At 45.8% G+C, this 17,627-nt stretch overlaps 1 protein-coding gene and 1 pseudogene across 2 annotated transcripts in view; both read left to right on the top strand.

The window, feature by feature from the left end:
• RPS3 (ribosomal protein S3) overlaps positions 1 to 17,627 on the top strand; it is a 46,730-nt gene that overhangs the window by 11,306 nt on the left and 17,797 nt on the right. The gene's annotated exons all lie outside the window — the stretch shown is intronic.
• LOC311627649 (translationally-controlled tumor protein-like) lies at positions 2,261 to 2,762 on the top strand (annotated as a pseudogene). The gene has a single exon. The product of its transcript is annotated as a translationally-controlled tumor protein-like (transcript).

Genomic DNA, 17,627 nt, shown 5'->3' with positions numbered 1-17,627 from the left:
GGTGATAGATTAGGGAGGTGGGACAGAGCTAAGTGGGGAAACCTCTGGGATAGGGTCAAAGGTGAAATGATGGACATGAGCTTCTCTTACAGAGATGGATACAGGACACTCTAACGTAATTAACAGTTGACAATTAACTTGATAACAATAACAATGAGGGAATGTCTCAAGGCCATTTGTTGTGCCCTGAGGGGTCCGGGGTAAAAAGGAAGTTACAAGTTACCCACAAGTCTCACAGATATGTTATCTTAGATACAGGAAGGCAGATGGGGCTCAGTAAAGTAGATCAAAGTTGATCTTTGTCACTGAAACTGGTTTGGCTCAGTGGTAGAGCATGGGTCTGCGGACTAAAAGGTCCCGGGTTCAATTCCGGTCAAGGGCATGTACATTGGTTGCAGGCACATCCCCTGTGGGGATTGTGCAAGAGGCAGCTGGGGGGTGTGCAAGAGGCAGCTGGTCAATGTTTCTCTCTCATCGACATTTCTACCTCTCTCTCTCTCTCTCCCTTCCTCTCTGTAAAAAATTAATAAAATATATTTTTTAAAAAAGTTGATCTTTGTCAGGTGAAATATCTGGGACATGATGACCTACTATAACCTGTTAGATATTTAATTTTCAAACTATCTTTTGTGGTTATCTTATGTCTCTGGGTTTGCAAGACTGCCACGCAGGCCTTCCCTGAGCTTGTCAGGACAGCATGTGGCTCCTTTCTTTCACAAAGCCCAGTGCATGATATTCGTGCACTCCAGAGGGTCCCTAAGCCCGGCCTGTGCCCTCTCCCAGTCCAGGAGCCCTGGGGGGATGTCCGACTCCCACTATGCTCACCAGCCTTGAGCCTAGCTCAGGGCTTCTGGCTGAAAAGTGCTTCCCATATGGGAGCACATTGACTACCAGGGGGCAGCTCCTGCATTGAGCACTTGCCCTCTGGTGGTCAGTGTGCATCATAATGACTGGTCGTTCCACCATTTGGTCAATTTGTATATTAGCCTTTTATTATATAGGATTTGTCCAAACCCATAGAATGTACAACATCCAGAATGAGCATTAATGTAAACGATGGACTTCAGGTGATTATGATGCATCAATGTATGTTCATCAGTTGTCACAAATGTACTGTTCTGTGGAGGGTGTTAATAGTGGGGGAGGCTGTCCTTGTGTGAAGGTAGGAGGATTTTGGGAGATCTCTAATCCTTTCTGAATGCTTTCTCTTTAAGATAAAGAACAAGGCAGCCAAAACCGGTTTGGCTCAGTGGATAGAGCGTCAGCCTGCGGACCGGAAGGTCCCAGGTTCGATTCTGGTTTAGGGCATGTACCTTGGTTGTGGGCACATCCCCAGTGGGGGGTGTGCAGGAGGCAGCTGATCGATGATTCTCTCTCATGGATGTTTTTAACTCTCTATTCCTCTCTCTTTCTCTCTGTGGAAAATCAATAAAATATATTAAAAAAATATATATCACTCATGATTATTTCCGTTCTCATTGCACTTCTATTTAACTTGCTATGAGAGGTCCTACCCATTGTAATAAAGAATAAAAAGAAATAAGAGCACAAAGATGGGAAAGAAAGTAGAGCTATTTGCAGGTGACATGCTTGTTAACAAAGAAAATACTAAGGAATGTACAGACAACTGCTAGAATTAATAAACTAAATCAGTATATAAAAACCAATTGTGTTTCTATGTACCAGCAGGAAGGAATTGAAAATAAAATTTAAAAATCTTTTTACAAGAGCACTGAAAACATAAAATACTTAGAAATAAACTTAACAAAAAGATATTCAATTAATAATTTATATTTCCACACCAAATATTATAAAACACTGTTGAGAAAAATCAAAAGAGACCTAAATACATAAAGAAGTATGCCAAGTAAGTTCCTGGCTTGGAAGACAATATTAGGCTGTTATTTTCCCCAAATGAATCTGTACATTCAACACAATCCCAATAAACTTTTTTCTTTAAGTAAAAATTTATATAGAAATAGCTAAATCGATTTGGGGGTGGGATGGAGAAGGACAAAGTTGGAGGACCCATACTACATGATTTTTTAAAAAGTTTTATCCTTGGCCGCTCCAGCTGCATGACGCAGGCACCAAACTGTGCCCCGTGCCCCGTGCTCAGTGCCCCGTGCCCCGTGCCCCGTGCTCCGTGCTCCGTGCTCCGTGCTCCGTGCTCCGTGCCCTGTGCCCTGTGCTCCTTGCCCCGTGCTCAGTATATCGTGTTCCTGCTCAGGCAGCTCCACCGGCTCCTTCCAGCGTTATCATGATCATCGACAGAGACCTCATCAGCCATGATGAGATGTTCTCCCGTATCTACAGGATGCGGGCGATCACTGACGTGCTGGGCCTGGAGGCAGACGGGAAGATGGTCAGTAGGGACAGAGGGTAACATTGATGACTCGCTGATGGGTGGCAATCCCTCCGCTGAAGGCCCTGAGGGTGCAGGGACCAGAGCACAGTCATCACTGGTGTTGACATTGTCCTGAGCCGTCACTTGCAGGAAATCAGCTTCCCGGAAGAAGCCTACAAGAAGCGCATCAGAGATGACATGAAATCAATCCAGGGGAAGCGTGAAGCACAGAGACCAGAAAGACTGAGCCTTTTATGGCAGCGACTACAGAACAAATCGAGCACATCCTTGCCGATTCCAAAAACAACCAGGTCTTCATTGGCGAGAACAGGAGTCCAGAGGGCATGGTGGCTCTCTCTGCTGGACCCCATATATGATTTTCTTTAAGGGGGGCTTAGAGAGGGAAACAGGTTAACGAATTGGGCAGTTTGCCTCTATCTCCTGTCATCGTAACTGGCTGCTGATTTTCATCCACACACCAAGCCTAGGACAAATGGGGCTGATGTTATCTTGAGCTCTTTGTTTGGAGCTGAGGCATTGTTTTTAAGGGGGGGTGTATATATATATGTATATATATATATATATATATATATATATATATATATATATATATATATATATACATATATATATATATATATATAATGTAGGTTGTCTAAAAACATAATGCATTTAAAAAAATAATAATTGTTTTTATTGTTGAAAGTATGTCAGATGTCCCTTTTTCCTTGCCCGTGTCCCTCTCCCCCACCGCTCCCAGCCCCCAATGCTACATAATTTCAAAACTTAATATCAAGCTACAACCATGAAGACAGAATGGTACCGGTGTAAGGACAAATGGATTTTAAAAATACATAGACTCACAGGTCAGTGGCCAATGAACATCCCCTTCTGGTCTGTAAACTCTCTATTGTCTACCTGAATCTGGTTCCTTGCAGCATTTCCAGAGCCTAAAACAGGGCTCAATGGACGAATTATTGTAATGCAACTTAGTGATCAGAGCATAGTACGTAGTAGAATCTCAATATGTATGAAATACTTGCATTGTAAGGAGTGGGGTGGGTATACCAGTCTGGCCTCCTCCCAGAGTCAGAGTGTACGCCCCCAGACGTGCAATTTTGAAGGCAAAGAAACGGTAACCAGACAACCAAAGGGTCCCGCTGGCTGTCACTACTTGAGCCAATTAAGCAGAGACAGGGTTGAATCATACGAGCATTTATTCCAATAATACCAGCAGGATGGAGAGAAGCACGTCATCCAGCTGCTTATTTTGGGTAGAAGGACAAAGATTACAGGAGAACGTAGGAATTACAGGCATCGGAAAGTATGCACTTATTCATTACAGGTTACAAGTCACGCAGGCTCGGTGGGGAGGGTCGCCGAGGGCAGGTGCCTCCGGGCCTAGATGGTGTCAGCCACCAGGCTGTAAATCTTTCCATAAGGGTAGGCAGTTCTCAGAACAGAAGGACGGGCTGCATTCCGATGGTAGCGCCCATGTCCCAGGGTGGATACCTCCCAGCCAGGTTAGAACGTGCTTTCTTTCATCTGAATAAGATAGTCCTGGTTAACAGAGCATGACTGATATTTCTTATCATTGTAGCTAGTCCCCAATATTCTATTTCTACCCCTAACAAAACCACTCTACCTTAAGGGATCCCACCCCATTTCTCCTAGTTCCATTCCTTAGAGTCCTCTCTTCCCTTCACCTCAGCCATCCAGAAATCAGCATCGTCAGCTCCCTGGTCTGCTACCTGCCTATCCTAGGACTCCAGAGCACCCCCCTGCTCCCTACCCCCCAACACACACCAAATCCAGAAAGCAGAGTGTGTCATCAACTCGAGATGATACAAGCGTGGATTCCTTGGTCTCCTCCAGCAGAACAAAGACCGAGAAGAGGTGAGAGGCAGGGCTAGCACTGCCCCTTGATAGCACTACTATCAAGTTTGCCCAGGACAGAGGGGTTTCCTGAGAGGAAGGACTTTTAGTTTTAAAACCGGGACAGTTGTGGGCAATCTGGGAGGGGTGGTCACCATAACTCCCAGAATTCCCCTCCCTCTCCCCCAGCCTCCTTCATCCTGGAAGGAAAGTGCACGTGGACTGTGTACCATTCCCAGGTGGGGGCCCAGGTCCAGGGTGAGCAGTCTTTTGTAACACCCGGTTTGAACGTCCAGAGCAAAGGTAGCTCCACGACCTCTGCCCAAAACAGGGTCTGAAACTCAGCCAGAACCAGGTAGATTGTTGAATGAACCGACATGCTGGAGGAGCAGAGGAAAAGGGAGCCCTTTGTCTGGGAACCCCCAACACAAAGTGGACTGTTTTCTGCAGCCACGATCCTGTGCACACTGCACCTCGTCCGGCCCAGCGTGTCCCTCCCCACCTGCCATTCTGTCAGGCACCGGCATGATGCTGCATTCAACAGTTACACACATTGAAATTGTTTTTATGAAATACTACTTTTATCAAACTAATACTTGTTTTTTTTTTTTTTTTAATGCTTCAATACAGAATATTACTAAGTAAAAACTCAGTCTTGCTCCATCCTGTCTGACCCTGCTCTAGGTTGCCTCTCTAAAGGAAACCCATCATCTTTTCTGCTTTGAGAGGTAGTGGCTTTCACCACAAATCTGATTAATATCTATGTACCTCTATTTCTTTATTAACAGAATTCATATTTATTATGAATTATTATATCCACTCATGAAAAATGAAGAAACCTACTCGCACTGCTGCTCATCTTCCAATTCCTTCCACGTTGTGTTGGTTAACTGTTGGCTTATTCTTCTAGTGATCATTTCTTCCAAACTCAGTGATTGTTTAAAATCTTTATGTTCAGTCCCATCTGCTTTAGCTGGATCTCATGATTTCTATGTAAAATGAAATCAGCACCCATACTCTTTTGTCCCCTGTCCTCCACCCCAACCTCCAGACCCTGACTTTTACGTTGCCAAGAATAATCCTATTTACACATGTTGTAACTATAATTAAGTCTTTCGGGCTTTATCTAGAGAGTGATTCTTATCATTTAAATCCAATAAGCGGCACTTACAACATGATGATCAGAAGTAAATTCTAATTTCGGGATGATATTGAGTCCATAAGACGAGAAAGGACTGCTGATAAAAAGGATCCGTCAGAAAACAGGAAGACAAAGGGACACAGACACCAACCTGAAAGAGCTCTCAATAGCCACGCTGGGACCATTGGAGAAACAAAATAAATAGTGTAGTATTGGAGTATAACCCAAAGTCCAAAATAAATATGAGTCCAAGCCGATCTAAACAGATGATAGAATAAATAAACACATGGGAGAGGGGACAACTCTTCCTTAAAGCGATTCCAAGTAACATATGTAGCTCCGCTCCCCTCCAGATGGGGCTCAATCGGCTGTCCCGACAGGAATCCGCGCTAGATTTAGTGACTCGCTCACAGAGAGCAGAGTAGGGGAAGGGAAAAAATAGTAGCTTTCCGTGGATGAACCTGACAAACTGCTTTCGTCAAGTAGCCAGGGGGCTGGTTACCAGCTGATGTCCCATGACGAGCAGGGCCTGTCACCGTTTGGGCATTTTCCCACAAAATCCCCCACCCCAGTCCAACCAGGAGGGGGAATCCAAGTTAAGGGATGTTCTACCAAACGCCTGACTCCTCAAAACTGTCTAAGTGATAAAAAAAAAAAAAAAAAAAAAAAAAAAAAAAGACACAAAATAAGCAAAGACTGAGAAACGGTTACATTATATACTCAGAAGTCATGATGCCCCCCCACCCCCGTTTCAAGAGAGTCAAAATCCAGAGTCTCCGTAGGACCATGCTAAACCTAGTCTCCTGCAAAGAATACTTCCTTGCTTAGCTTTCTTCCCCTGCTCTATTCAGGTGACAGTGACTTACTGAGAGAGTGATCCCACTTTCATCAGAATCCTTATTTCAGGCTCTGCTTCTGGGAGCCTGGCCTAAGACACACAATATACAAGAAACCATAGGAGAAATCCAGACCCCACATTGAACAGAACCCCCAGCCTGGTAATTGTTTTCCTGCACATATTTGATTTAAATGCGAACAGGAAAGCAGAAGGCTCTCGTTAACAGTGTCTTAAAAATGCCTTCAGGAATGAAATGGCCCAGGCTGGGTAGCTCTTGGTTAGAGCATCATCCCAATATGCCAAGGTGGTGAGTTTGAGGGTACTAGTACATAAAGAAGCAACCAATAAATGAATGCATAAATGAGTGGAGCAATGCCCTGACCTGTGTGGCTCAGTTGGTTGGGCATCATCTCATACACCGAAAGGTTGTTGGTTCAATTCCCAGTCCAGGCATATGCCCGGGTTGGGGATGTACAGGAGGCAGCCAATATTTCACTCTCACATCCAAGTTTCTCTCTCTTCCTCTCCCTCTCTCTAAAAGTCAATTTTTAAAAATCTTTTTTAAAAAAAATAAGTGGAACAACAAATCAATGTTTCTCTCTCTCATCAGAAAGAAAGAAAGAAAGAAAGAAAGAAAGAAAGAAAGAAAGAATAATGTGAATTCCAGTCAATAGATAGTATGATTAAGACGCTAGAAGTTCTTAGTCATATGATTAAAAAAAAAGGTATATGTTTCTCCTTTCAGAAACTAATGAGAAAGGTGCCAAGAAACTCCAGGAAAAACATAAAACTATACCAGAAAATTGTGATTCAGATCTGAAGTAAACAAAAATGTGGCATGAAGCTAAGCAATTGATGACATGTAAGGAAAGAGAAGTATTTGATCTTAACATTTAAAGGATTCCTTGGGGGGGGGGCTTATTTTATTTTACTTTTATTATGGAAAAATAATAAAAGTAAAAAGAATAGCAAAACGAACCTCATGTGCCCGTCACTCAGCTTCAGTGGTGATCAAGATCTCAATCTCAAATAGCTTGTCAGTTTCCAAATTCCCCTAAATATCTCACATTTTTATGGTTTGTTTTCATGCAGTTGCTACATCTCCTAAATCTCTCCCAGGCTACAGGGGGTCATCCCACGTTAGACAGCTCCAATTCAAAAGCTTGAAATGACATTTCTTTCTCTCCTTATCCAGTCCCCATCGCCAATCTGCCAGGGTAGTTTTGCTCTTGTTTGAAAGCCAAACCCTTTGTCTTTAATCACTATCATCTCCAGAAATAACCACGGGGTAGTCTTTTTCGTTCAGGCTCCTTCAAGCTCTCTCAAACCTTCAGTTTCTTTAGCGTCAGAAGAATCTCCAGTTGCTCTCGGTCTTGAACGACCTTTCCTTTCTGGCCCTGTCCATATAGAAATTTGGGATCCCCCCTCATCCCCACCTCCCCCACACACACCCCCACAGTCCAGTATAAACACTAAGGCAGGTATCCAAGGTCTGGGAATTTTCTGGACCTTTCTGTGTACTGAAGTTTAGTAAGAGCGCCCCTGGCTACAGAGGCTGTAGATGCTTGAGTGCCAGATGTCATGAAAGAGAACGAAACAACGCTCAGATCCAAAAAATTCAGGTTAGGAGCCAAAACATGTTTGGAGCTGCGGCAGCAAAAGACCCGCAGGGGTGATGGGCCGCACCCTGAGGACGAGGGAGCGGGCCTGCTCCGAGGCACGCAGATTGCCATCGAGGAGCCTGGTGCTAAGCCCTGACTCACAGGTCCTGGACTTTACCCCTCCGCTCCTCTTTATCGTGGCGTCTGCCGCTGGGAGGGGCGGAGAGGACAGCCGGTGCCTGGAACACAGGCTGAAGGGAGCTTTGACCTTAGCTGCTCAAGACCTCTTCAGTTACTGAGTTGGCAAGCCAGGATTTGAACCCGGGTCAGTCTGGCCCCAATCCCCCCAGCCCTCTCCTTCCTCCCCACTCTGGTGAAAACGGGGAGCCAATGGCAGAGGGCCTCCTTCAACCTGGAGCTCTCGGAGGGGCCCCGAGGGGAACACCTGGGATCAGAGTGACCACGTTTCCTACGGTTACACAACTGACTCAGACGAGGATCCACAGACACGCCCAGCAACATGAAACCAAAAGTGAGGCGGCCGACCAGCAAAGCAGCCCCTGTGACAGGTGAGGGGAAGATCAGAGAATTACTCACGTCATCCTCTTCACCATGGCTCTAGCGCAGAGTTCGGCAAGCTCATTAGTCAACAGAGCCAAATAGCAACAGGACAACGATCGACATTTCTTTGGAGAGCCACATGTTTTAAACGTAAACCTCTTCTAACGCCACTTCTTCAAAATAGACTCGCCCCGGGCCGTGGTATTTTGTGGAAGAGCCACACTCAAGGGGCCAAAGAGCCGCATGTGGCTCACGAGCTGCAGTTTGCTGACCGTGGCTCCAGAAGCCTGGAGGACTCAAACATCAACCGGCTCATTTAAATAATAATAATAATAATAACAATAATAATAATAACAATAATAATAATTTGTTTATTTAATGTATTTTTATTTATTTCAGAGAGGAAGAGAGAGATAGAAACATCCGTGGTGAGAGAGAATCATTGATTGGTTGCCTCTTGCACACCCCCTACTGGGGATCGAGCCTGCAGCCCAAACATGTGCCCGGACAGGGAATCAAACCGTGACCTCCTGGTTCACAGGTCCATGCTCAGCCACGGAGCCTCATGGGCCAGGCTCAACCAGGCTCATTTTTGAGGGGGATTGGGGATGAGGTGACTACTGAGTTCCAGCCTCAAGGAGCCTTCCTGAGTACTCTGTTCCTGTGAACAGTGAGCCCCTGACGCAGGGGTAATTTTCATCATGTTTTCATCATCTGTTCTCACTGCTAGCACAGGGCCAGGCACGCAATAAACCCTCACTCCATGAACGAATTTCTGTTTTGAAAATCAGCTCAGTCTCTCTGCAAATTTTTTAGAAAGAGAAAACTACCTAGAAAAACTAATTGCACTTGACAAAAAGCTGTTCCTAAAGTGTTAACTAAAACTTTTATTGGTAGTTCATCTCAGGATAAAATCTCACAACAAGAAATGAACCTAAAGCAGTCATATTATAGTGCAAAAAATTAAAATTTAAAAGCTATCAAGACCACATTATAAAATTTTCAAAAGCCTCCTAATATTTAAATAAAAAAAGGGGGAAAGTAGAAGAACATCGTGTAAGGAAAAATATCCTGAAAGTAAATTACATCTAGAAAATTTGTACTTTAGAAAATTAATTGTAATGCTATCAGCAAGACACCCATGAAAAACACATATGGTGCCAAAACAAGCCAGAGGAAAATCATTTGGGCAAAAAATGAAAAAGGATCCCAAGTCAAATTTATAGAAAATATTCCTTTATTAACGTTTGGTCGAGAATATGTTTGTATATTTTCAGAAAACAACTCTGAGACCATGTGGATTCTGGCAACAGAGAGGAATTGACAGGACTACTCCAACCATGAAGACAGAAGAGAAGCAGTCCAGAGATGGAAGTCACTGATGACACCTTACCATAATAGAAGTCAGCAGCTGTGTATCACTGCAGGTTGCCCAGGACCAAACCAGAGAGGGTTGGACCTGCATTACCACCATTTGCCCATCATCCAGAACTGAAATATCATTGCTGACATGTACACATAAGGAACTGTTTGAAATTGGGTCTCAAAAGAACTGGTGGCCCAGAAAGAAGCTCACTACAGACTGATTCATATGCCTTTGAGCATAACGATTATTGCTTGTCTCATTTTTTATTCTTTTAAGTATGTTCCCAGTAGGACATGCTCTCACTCATCTGGGGGAAATGGCGAACAACATAGACTGATGAACAAGAACAGACCCAGAGATAAGGAGCCATGGGTCAGGCTGTTGGACCTCAAAGGGAGAGTTCAACCAAAGGACTTACGTGCACACATATGAGCTTAACCAGTGGTCAAGGACAATAGGGGGGTGGGGGCATGAGTGGGGAGGGGTGGGGGATTGGAATGGGGGGCTGAGGACAAATATGTGATACCTTAATCAATAAAAATTTTAATTAAAAAAAGAGAGAGAGAAAACTGTAGTGAGGGAAGGGAATTGAGAGGTGAAATGAGGCATGCCACCGAGTAGACACATTCTTCAACACCTTCCTGGCAAAGGAAGGGAAGTGGAGGGACAGAACAGCCAGCCCTGGGCAGCACCCCTGTAGACAAAGGCTTTCGGCTCCTGGAGGGGTTGTGGGACAGGCAGGGATGTGCGCTGGGTTCGGGAGTCTCTCAGGACCCCGAGCCCTGAGGTTGCAGAGGAGGCAGGCTGCAGTGACCCCTAGGAGCATATCTTCAGGCCTCCAGGGATGGGTTCACTCATTCCACACGTTATTTACTGACCACCTACTGTGTGCCAAGCTGTGTTTGAAGCACTGGGGATGCAGCAGTGGATACAATTTCTAAAAAGTCCTGCCCTTTCCAGGGGCTTACATTCTAGCAAGGAGATCAGGGAAAACATTAATAAGACAAAATTACAAATGCATTTACCCTTGACCCAGCAATGCCACGTCTGGGACTTTAGGCAAGAGCTTCGTCTGCACAGTAAAATGATGTAGGCGTAAGGTTACCGATTGCAGTGCTGTCTGTAATAACAAAAGACTAGGCACAACTTTCAATCTCCAACATATCCATTCAAATCAAAACAAACAAGGAATTTAATGTAGCCTGGCTGGCATGGCTCAGTGGAGCGTCAACCTATGAACCAGGAGGTCACGGTTTGATTCCCGGTCAGGGCACATGCCTGGGTTGCAGGCTCCATCCCCAGTGTGGGGCGTGCAGGAGGCAGCCGATCAATGATTCTCTCTCACCACGAATGTTTCTATTTCTCTCTCCCTCTCCCTTCCTTTCTGAAATCAATAAAAATATATTTAAAAATATGTAATGTAGATTTTATTAGATGATGATAAAAGTATTTTGGAGAATCACGAGAAGGGAATTAGGTAATGCTGGGAAAGGGTTTTGCCTTTTTTTTTTTTTTTTAAGAGTGAGAATTCCCTGACCGGTTTTGCTCAGTGGGTAGAGCATCAGCCTGCAGACTCAAGGGTCCTGGGTTTGATTCCTATCGAGGGCATATACATTGGTTGCAGACACAACCCCTGTGGGGAGTGTGCAGGAGGCAGCTGATTGATGTTTCTCTCTCATCAATGTTTCTGGCTATCTCCCTCTCCCTTCCTCTCTGTAAAAACTCAATTAAAAAAAAAAAAAAAAAATATATATATATATATATATATATATATATATATATATATATATATATATATTTTATTTTTTTTTTAAAGAATAAGAATGAACTGTATTGGCAAGAGTCAAAATCAATAGCAGGACACCTCTGAGATGCTATCCCGTGGGGCCCGGAGGCTTCGGTTGTTGCTGTTTTAAAGGGATTGCCAGGGAAGGCCTAATGGAGAAGATCACATTTGAGTAACGACCTGAAGAGATGGGTTTGTATCAGGGAAGCGTCCCAGGCAGTGGTAACAGCAGGTGGAAAGGCCCTGAGGTAGGAGCCTGTCTGGCATGTCCACGGACCAGCTGGGTTGGAGCAGAGTCGCGGGCTGGGGGGAACACGGCAGGGGATTTGCTAGCGTGGCCACTCCGGGCCCTCGGAGTCTCCAGGGCTGCAGCTTTTGAGCAGCTCATGGCCCTGGGAAGCTTCCTTCTCATAATGGCCTCCCCAGTGCATTCGAATATTTCCCCCGAGGACGCCAGATGCTCCTTTTCATCTTCTCTGCATCTTTGTCTTAAAGCGCGATGCCCAGAACTGTGCCGGCTGGTGCCCTCACTGCCACCGCCATCGCCAGCTCGCCTGCCTCTCAGCGGAGCTGGCTGCTGTCGACGGCTCCCTCCTGGGAGCTCTTCCTTCTCATAACTGACCTCCCGACATCCACCCCCCCACCCCCCGACCCGACCGTCTCCTCTGAGTCTCCCCGGCTGCCCTAAACACCAGGCTCTCAGGCTCTGTCCTCACCCTCTTTTCCTCTGGTACCTGCCCTCACCCCATCCTCCCCAGAACCTGTGCCCCTCACTTCTCTCCCTAGCCCAGACCCCAAGTTCTTCTGGCCCCTGCACCTCTGCCCCAGAGGCCTCTGGCACCTTGGACTCTGCATATGTCCAGAGCCTGCTGATCACCCCTCTATCCCGCAGACGGGACATACGGGTCCTCTGGACGCCCTCTCCTGGAGGGCCCTGTTGCTCCGGGCCTGCACCTTCCATACCTGCCCACCTGAGCAAGGGTCAGCTCTCCCTGGTGGACAACACCTAGCAGAGGGCCGGGCACGTAGTGAGCACTCAATAAACTTGATCAAATGGCCGGGTTGCCTCCTGCACTGTTCCAGCTTCTGAATCCAATCCCCTCTCCCAGGGACCCTCACCAGGCCCAGGGGTCCACCTCCAGAGCCCCTGCCTCCCCCAAACCTGAGTGGAGAAGCCCCCGGAGCCTGCCCTTCAAAACCCTCCCAGACCCTGAGGTGTGTGCTCCCAGGGAGACTGGAGCCCAGAAGGGTGACCCCCGGAGGGAGGTTTCAGTGACTTCTGCCTGTAGGGGACAGACTATGAATAGATCGTGGAAATCCTGGGGGAGAGAGCAGTTGGAGTAGGAGGAGGGGGCAGAAGCAGAACCCCGAGGTGAAGGGCCCCATCAGCCAGGCACCTGCAGAGCCTCAGTGGCAGCGCCCAGCACAACACTCCGCTGTGCTTGCTTCCCAGGACAAGACCGGCAGCCCCAGACTGCCAGCCCCATGGAGAGGGTGCCTCTGTATTTGATGCCCCGTGGCCCGGGCTGTCTCTCCACCCCATCTCTAGGTTACTAGATAAAATTCAGGCCGCCTGGGTAAGTTTGAGTTTCAGATAAATAAGTAAATTTTCAGGATAAGTATGTCCCCCTCCCCAGTATTTTCTTTGAGGCGTACTTGCCTAAAAAAAATTATTTGTTGTTCATCTGAAATCCCAATTCAAATTTAACTGGATTTCCTCCTTATTTATTTATTTATTTTTTTAGCTAAATCTGGCAGCCCTACCCCCAAGGGACCTTTAGCAATGTCCGCAGATATTTCTGGTTGTCATGTTGTCACGATGTGGGGGTGAAGGGAGGTGCTACGGGCATTTCGTGGGTAAAGGCTAGGGATGCTGCTAAACACCCTACAGTGCACAGGACAGCTCCGCACCCAAGCATTATCCAGACCAAAATGTCAAAAGTGCCCAGGTTAGAAACTCTCCTGAGGGCATCCGGAGCACGCAGAACTCCCCGCCCCACCCACCACGTACCTGCCTGCCTGCCTTCCCTCAGGCCACGGGAGACAGGGAGAGAGTCACGGGCCTGTCCCAGACATTAACCAAGGCTGTTATGAAGCTAATGGGGAAGATGGAATATGAGATTGTGTGCCTTCCCCACACCGCACTGGGGTAAACAATGCATAAAAAAACTCAGGGGAGGGAAAATGACTAAAACGTCCAGGCAATGGAAAAGGTTTGTCCTCTCTAGCTTTTTCCTTGTCCCACACATTTCCTGAGAACCGTGTTTGTAAAATATTTTTGAATGCTTAAACTTGTAATTATATAAGCAATGCATGAATACGTTCTCATTACATTAAAAAAAAAAAAAATTGGAGACAGGGCATCAAAGCCAGTCTCCTTTGGCCAGTCTGGCCCCAGCCCCCAGAGGCAGTGCTTTGAATGGATACTGGAACGTGGGATCACACTGTCATAAGGTAGGCATATTTTCTAAAAATATATATTTTTTTTGTATTGATTTCAGAGAGGAAGAGAGAGGGAGAGAGAGATTAAAAATATCAATGATGACAGAGAATCACGGATCGGCTGCCTCCTGCACGCCCCACACTAGGGATTGATGAAATGTTATGACCCGGGCATGTGCCCTGACCAAGAATCAAACCATGCCGAAACCAGTTTGGCTCAATGGATAGAGCGTAGGCCTGTGACTGAAGGGTCCCGGGTTCGATTCCGGTCAAGGGCATGTACCTTGGCTGCAGGCACATCCCCAATAGGGGGTGGGCAAGAGGCAGCTGGTCAATGTTTCTCTCTCATCGATGTTTCTAGCTCTCTGTCCCTCTTCCTTCCTCTCTGTAAAAATCAATAAAATATATTTTAAAAAATAAATAAAAAAAGGAAAGAAAGAAAGAAGCATGGAGATGTAAAGTAAAGCATAGGGGATGTAGTCAATAATATTGTAATAACTATGTATGATGTGAGATGAGTACTAGATTTATATTAAAAAAAAAAAAAAAAGAATCAAACCACGACTTCCTGGTTCATAGGTTGATGCTCAACCGCTTTGAGCCACGCCGGCCAGGCTTGCTTGTTTTCTTAGATTCCTGCATGGGGGTGCAGCTATCTCTAAGCTATCTTTTGTTTTCATTTCCTTTGGATATAAACCCAGAAGTGGAATTCCTGGATCGTCTGGTAGTCCTATTTTTAATTTTTTGAGGAAGCTCCATATTATTTTCCATTGTAGCTGCACCGGTCTGCATTCCCACCAACAGTGCAAAAGGGTTCCGTTTTCTCCACATCCTCAGCAACACTTATCATCTCTTGTCTCTTTGGTGATAGTCATCCTAACCGATGTGAGATGCCATCTCATCGCAGTGTGATCTGTGTTTCCCTCATGATTAGGGATGTCTTTTCATGTATCTTTTCATGTATCTGTTAGCCATTTGGACACCGTCTTTGGAAAAAATGTTATGACTAAGGCTGAATAAATTCAGTATTCTTTTTCACTTTAAATTAATTAAAAAATTTACTCAAGCCCTGGCTGGTTTGGCTCAGTGGATAGAGCATCAGCCTGAGGACAGAGCGGTCCCGGGTTCAATTCTGGTCAAGGGAACATGCCTGGGTTGTGGGCTGGATCCCCATTAGGGAAGGCGCAAGAGGCAGCCAATCAATGATTCTCTTTCATCACTGATGTCTCTATCTCTCTTTCCCTCTCCCTTCCTCTCTGAAATCAATAAAGATATATTTTTAAAACAAACAAACAAATAAATAAATATCTATCAATATACATGCACACCCTACAGCATTCAGAAAAGACAGTCAGTGAAAAGCCAGCTGTTTTCCCAGGTCTGAAGTGCAGCTCAGCCACACCCCTCCGCCCACTCCTCCTCTGAAAGCAGTTGCTGGCGTCAACCTGCAGAGATATTCAGTGAGCACATCCGTCCTTACAGAGATAGCCTTTCTCTTTAGCGTTTACACAAATCAGAATATTTCCACACTGGTCTGTACTTTGCTCTTTTTTTAAATCTGGAAAGTGGTTCATCTCACTGTACATAGAGCCATGCTATTCTTGCTCTTGACGTCATAGCATCCCATCTGATGTGATGGGTTTATTTAAATTTGTTTTAAACAGTTGTGTGGTATTGGACATTTTGGCGGCTCTCATGCTACAATGATTTTAAAATATATATATTTTATTGATTTTTTACAGAGAGGAAGAGAGAGGGATAGAGAGTTAGAAACATCGATGAGAGAGAATCATCCATCAGCTGCCTCTTGCACACCCCCCACTGGGGATGTGCCCGCAACCAAGGTACATGCCCTTCCTTGATGGGAATCAAACCTGGGACCCTTGGGTCCCCAGGCTGACATTCTATCCACTGAGCCACACCGGTTAAGGCAGGAACCCAATTCTAATAGGAGTGGTACATCCCCTCCCCTCCCAGTTCTGCAGTGTTGGACATTTTGGTGGCTCTCATGTTACAATGATTTTTTTAAAAACATATTTTATTGATTTTTTACAGAGAGGAAGAGAGAGGGATAGAGAGTTAGAAACATCAATGAGAGAGAATCATCAATCAGCTGCCTCTTGCACACCCCCCACTGGGGATGTGCCCACAACTAAGGTACATGCCCTTGACCGGAGTCGAACCCGGGACCTTTCAGTCCGCAGGCCAACACTCTATCCACTGAGCCAAACCGGTTTCGGCTACAATGAATTTTTTTACACATAGATCATTTCTCACGTAGGGGAATATGTTTGTAGGTAATCCCCTAAAAGTGGAATTGCTGGGTGAAAGGGCAAGTATATTTAAAGAGTTTCAGATTGGCCGAAACCGGTTTGGCTCTGTGGACAGAGCGTCGGCCTGCGGACTGGAAAGTCCCGGGTTCGACTTTGGTCAAGGGCATGTACCTTGGTTGCCGGCACATCCCCAGTGGGAGGTGTGCAAGAGGCAGCTGATCGATGATTCTCTCTCATCGATGTTTCTAACTCTCTATCCCTCTCTCTTCCTCTCTGTAAAAAAAACAATAAAATATATTTTAAAAAAATAAATAAATAAAGAGTTTCAGATTGTACCCAAATTGCCTTCCACATCAATTCACTGATTAATTCATTGCACAATTGTAAAGAAATTATTTTTAATTCAGAGAAACTATGACTTATAAAGGACCTACTTCGTGTCTGGAACTTTATACATAGATTGCCAAAAACACACATGGCATCCTTGAGGCACGGGGATTAAGCCTTGTGTGTAAGGCGCCCACAGAGCAGGCGGCAGAGCTAGAAACCAAGCCATGGCCTGCCAGGCTCCTCCCCGAGGCCTGGGCCTGGGACTCGTCATCGGGCAGGAAGCTGACAACGTGGTATGAGGAACCAGATTCCAGCATATCTCAGGGCCATGTCACATGACAGGTGACGGGAGGCCTGAGCCAGGGGCCTGGGAACATGGGCCCAAAGCTGAAGATGGGTAGGAGTGGGGTTGGGTGGAGGCAAGGGCTTTACAGAGGTGAGAGCTTTGAAGGTGAGGCCCAGGGTTGAAGGAATAGATTTTGCTGGTGAAAAATAGAAAAGGGTGGCCCACGCCCAGACACAGGAGCCAGACTGTCTGGCATTGAATCTTACTTCTGCCGCTGCCGAGATGTGTGATCCGTCACATCTAAAAATTACAGAATCTAATTCATAAAGCTGTTATGAAAATTAAATGTGTCAAAGCATAGTTTTAAAAAGAAAAAGGCACCTGTCACCTTGCAAGCATTCACTTGCATTAGCCATTTGCTAAAGAATAACTAAATTGATTTCAATTGGTAATCTTTTTAAAAAAATTTTTTTTTCATAGAAGAAGGGAGAGGGAGAGAGAGATAGAAATATCAACAATGAGAGAGAATCATCAATCTCTAAATGGTTAGGGGGTGATCATGCTGGCAGGCAGAAGCGGTTTGGGGCAATCAGGAAGGCAGGCAGGCGAGCAGTTGGGAGCCAGCAGTCCTGGATTGTGAGAGGGATGTCCGACTGCCTGTTTAGCCCCAATCCTTTGGCGATCAGGCCTAAACAGGCAGTCAGACATCTCTTGAGGGATCCCAGATTGGAGAGGGTGCAGGCTGGGCTGAGGGACCCCCCCACCCCCAGCCCCATGCACA

This window comes from Pipistrellus hanaki (assembly GCF_964339955.1).
Source record: "Pipistrellus hanaki genome assembly, chromosome: 9".
Taxonomy (NCBI): Eukaryota; Metazoa; Chordata; class Mammalia; order Chiroptera; family Vespertilionidae; genus Pipistrellus; species Pipistrellus hanaki.
This window is presented reverse-complemented; position numbering and strand designations above follow the sequence as displayed.